Source organism: Coregonus lavaretus, assembly GCF_964263955.1.
Source record: "Coregonus lavaretus genome assembly, contig: HAP1_SCAFFOLD_287, whole genome shotgun sequence".
Lineage (NCBI taxonomy): Eukaryota > Metazoa > Chordata > Actinopteri > Salmoniformes > Salmonidae > Coregonus > Coregonus lavaretus.
In genome coordinates this window covers 568,160-572,981 of record NW_028156283.1, presented here as the reverse complement: position 1 = coordinate 572,981, position 4,822 = coordinate 568,160, and the positions used below count along the sequence as shown (strand labels likewise).

The 4,822-nt window shown below is 41.4% G+C and overlaps 1 long non-coding RNA gene across 1 annotated transcript; it reads left to right on the top strand.

Annotated features, from left to right (window-relative positions):
• The first annotated feature begins 1,909 nt into the window (after window positions 1-1,909).
• On the top strand, window positions 1,910-2,662 carry LOC311126492. Its single transcript, XR_014612994.1, has 3 exons — window positions 1,910-2,058; window positions 2,187-2,367; window positions 2,578-2,662. It is a non-coding gene; the product is annotated as an uncharacterized lncRNA (long non-coding RNA).
• Window positions 2,663-4,822: the final 2,160 nt, after the last annotated feature.

Here is a 4,822-nt window from a genome sequence, read left to right as displayed (position 1 = left end):
CTGACTCTTCTCTCGAGGCCTGCAAGAGCAGCTTCTACCCTTTCCAGGATCAGAAGAGGCCTCAGCAGTTTCTGAGAATCTACAACATCAGTTGTTTTCTAACCTCTTCTCTGGGACTCCCAGCCATTGTGTGTGTGTATATAGGCCAGTGTTTAGTTTAAAGTTTATGGTTGTGTTCTCAATCCTTGTTCTCTTGTACCTCTACACGCTACACTGAAGTGTTAAATCATCCTTTAGATGCTTGTGAGTCTGAGGACACCTCCTGTCACCTGAACCTCCTGCAGACCACCTGAACTACATTTGGCATCATCTGCTGGAGTTGGGTCTCTGCAGACCACCTGAACTACATTTGGCATCATCTGCTGGAGTTGGGTCTCTGCAGACCACCTGAACTACATTTGGCATCATCTGCTGGAGTTGGGTCTATGCTCACGGTCTCCTGTTTTATACTTCATTTAGTAGTGTACTGGTTGTTATAACATCAGTGGTAGTATATTGTAGTTTGTAGATAATATTTTCTGGTTATGTCCTCTATCCTTGTTATTCACCCAGATTGTTTTTAATAGTACTCTACAGTTCATTTAAACAGCAGCCATGTTGTTTTTTCTCTCTGTATGTGTAAGAGGAGTGGGACTCCAGAAGTTATTAGAAAGGCAGCCTTTCTTGCTCCTCCTGTGACCAGCACCCAAATGAGAACCTTCCATTCTTATTGATGGTGTCCTGCTATAGTTAGTAGTGTAGATGGACTCCATCCCTTCCATTCTTACTGATGGTGTCCTGCTATAGTTAGTAATGTAGATGGACTCCATCCCTTCCATTCTTACTGATGGTGTCCTGCTATAGTTAGTAGTGTAGACGGACTCCATCCCTTCCATTCTTACTGATGGTGTCCTGCTATAGTTAGTAGTGTATATATATAACACAGGGCTGTAACCCAAACACGTATATATATATATATATATATATAACACAGGGCTGTAACCAAACACGTATATATATATATATATATATATAACACAGGGCTGTAACCCAAACACGTATATATTTATATATATATATATATATATATATATATATATATATATATATATATATATAACACAGGGCTGTAACCCAAACACGTATATATATATATATATATATAACACAGGGCTGTAACCCAAACACGTATTTATATATATATATATAAAACAGGGATGTAACCCAAACACGTATATATATATATATATATAAAACAGGGATGTAACCCAAACACGTATATATATATATATATATATATATATATATATATATATATATATATATAACACAGGGCTGTAACCCAAACACGTATTTATATATATATATATAAAACAGGGATGTAACCCAAACACGTATATATATATATATATATATATAACACAGGGCTGTAACCCAAACAAAGGAGAGAGCTGTAAACCTCTATATAATACACGGGACGAGACCCGTAATAACAAGAGCACAATACACGGTACTCAGGAGACCAACGGACATGGGGACAATAATGGACAAGGACAATGGGGAACAGAGGGCACATATATACACATACTAATCAGGGGGAATGGGAACCAGGTGTGGTAATTAGACAAGACAGTCCGGGTTTGGTGGTAATGATCCATGTCAGTGGCGCCTAGAAAGCCGGTGACGTAGACCTCCGGAGCTGGTGAACGGAATGAGCAGCGGTACCGGGGGGATCCGTGACACTAACATTCCATTTATGATTGGGATAGTTCAGTAAAAACAACAATATATCTAATGTAATGATCTGCGAAATGTTGATTGGTTGACACCCCACTACAGGTGTCAACCAATCAACATTTCGCAGATCATTACAGCCATCAGTAAACACAGAATGTGGCGCATAACTTTATTGACTTTAAGACCAACAAAGTCCCCTGTCCCCGAGGTGAAGAGGACACCTCCAGTCTATGGGTCTGGTCCCCTTGCCAGGGCCAGATATTACCTGGATTGCCATCAATACCTCCATGCTTTGTTTATGAGGTCACACGTGAAGAAGTACAAAGAGGACATCATCAAGAGGTAAGGTAGTAGAAGTATGTGATAAGAGTGATTGTTTTTTAGACTTGAGATTATAATTCAGTTGATATGCCATACCATACATCTACAATGTAGGATCATAGGTTTGTGTGATTTCTATGTACTTTCAGAGAAAGGAGTTAGTGCAGGAAAAAGATGGTCCCTTGTCCCAACCGGTGGAGACAGAGGTCTTTCAGACCTTTTCCTGGAGTGAGACTCTGGCGTGGGCAGAGGAGAAGGCACCTTTGATGACCACCTGTTAGAGGGCAACCCTTCCCCAGGCCAGAAACCTCAAAGTAGACGTCATCAAAGGTAGAGAAATCACCACAATGTGAGGATTAACCCAATATCATGTTCACACTAGATGTCCAATATCAATCATTTCACAATTGACATGTTGTATATAGTTGTAACGTTTCTACAAGTAAATTACTAAAGTAAGTACGCCTCTGACATGGAAGCCTTGTCCGAGACAAAAGACTAAACTAAGAGAAGAAACCTTCTAATGTCTCCTCTTTTCAGAGACGACTTTCAACGTAAGAAGCAGGACCTCCTTGACAGAGGGACATGGATGGTGCTGTCAATGGCCTTGTTCACCAGCAGGCAAAATAAAAATAACGTTTGTACCAACATGCCTGGAGATGGAGCTGTGGAGGGGAGGATGCTGTGAGAAGATATTCTTCACTCTGAACTCCATGGCCATCTGCCTATATTCTGATGCCACTAGAGGACATGTTAACAGGTTGAGGGTCGGCAATGATACCCAGATCATGAAGTGGAAGAAACAGGCTGAGGTAAGTGTGAGTCTTAAACATATGTAAACACAATCTGATTCAGCCTATTTCATAATTCTGTTATTTCAAGGTGATTACACAGGCTACCTTATTTATGAGTACAATGAGTGGTTATTACGTGTCTGTCAGTAATCTCAATGTTAATTCCAGACTAAGATATTTAAGAGGAGACTGGCCTATTCACAGGAGGAAACTGTGATGTACGGAACGTTCTCAAAGACCTGGGACAATGTCCAAGTATGTCCAAAATATGTGGTCTAACATTATATGTATTATTGTGATGGTTCAGTAGAACAAGAATATATCTTCCAAATGGCATTTCCCATATACAGTGCATTCGGAAAGTATTCAGACCCCTTCCCTTTTTCCACATTTTGTTACGTTACAGCCTTATTAAAAAATAATAATAATAATCCTCATCAATCTACACACAATACCCCATAATGATGAAGCGAAAACAGGTTTTTAGAAATGTTTGCAAATGTATTAAAAATAAAAACTGAAATGCCTTATTTACAGATGTATTCAGACCCTTTGCTTTCAGACTGGAAATTGAGCTCATGTGCATCCTGTTTCCATTGATCATCCTAGATATGTCTTTACAACCTAAACTGAATGGATACGTAATACATAAAAATGTACGCAAAAATAAAATGCAAAAATGCAAATGAAATGTTGTCGTTATTTGAAATGGGTGAATTATTGTTATGGTCATCAAAGAGGCCAGAAGGATGGCTGAGCAGCTGATTAAAAACATGTATTATACCCCCTCTAACCCAGGGTCATGCATTATACCCCCTCTAACCCAGGGTCATGTATTATACCCCCTCTAACCCAGGGTCATGTATTATACCCCCTCTAACCAAGGGTCATGTATTATACCCCCTCTAACCCAGGGTCATGTATTATACCCCCCCTAACCCAGGGTCATGTATTATACCCCCTCTAACCCAGGGTCATGTATTATACCCCCTCTAATCCAGGGTCATGTATTATACCCCCTCTAACCAAGGGTCATGTATTATACCCCCTCTAACCCAGGGTCATGTATTATACCCCCTCTAACCCAGGGTCATGTATTATACCCCCTCTAACCCAGGGTCATGTATTATACCCCCTCTAACCCAGGGTCATGTATTATACCCCCTCTAACCCATGGTCATGTATTATACCCCCTCTAACCCAGGGTCATGTATTATACCCCCTCTAACCCAGGGTCATGTATTATACCCCCTCTAACCCAGGGTCATGTATTATACCCCCTCTAGCCCAGGGTCATGTATTATACCCCCTCTAACCCAGGGTCATGTATTATACCCCCTCTAACCCAGGGTCATGTATTATACCCCCTCTAACCCAGGGTCATGTATTATACCCCCTCTAACCCAGGGTCATGTATTATACCCCCTCTAACCCAGGGTCATGTATTATACCCCCTCTAACCCAGGGACATGTATTATACCCCCTCTAACCCAGGGTCATGTATTATATCCCCTCTAACCCAGGGTCATGTATTATACCCCCTCTAACCCAGGGTCATGTATTATACCCCCTCTAACCCAGGGTCATGTATTATACCCCCTCTAACCCAGGGTCATGTATTATACCCCCTCTAACCCAGGGTCATGTATTATACCCCCTCTAACCCAGGGTCATGTATTATACCCCCTCTAACCAAGGGTCATGTATTATACCCCCTCTAACCCAGGGTCATGTATTTTACCCCCTCTAACCCAGGGTCATGTATTATACCCCCTCTAACCCAGGGTCATGTATTATACCCCCTCTAACCCAGGGTCATGTATTATACCCCCTCTAACCAAGGGTCATGTATTATACCCCCTCTAACCCAGGGTCATGTATTATACCCCCTCTAACCCAGGGTCATGTATTATACCCCCTCTAACCCAGGGTCATGTATTATACCCCCTCTAACCCAGGGTCATGTATTATACCCCCTCTAACCCAGGGTC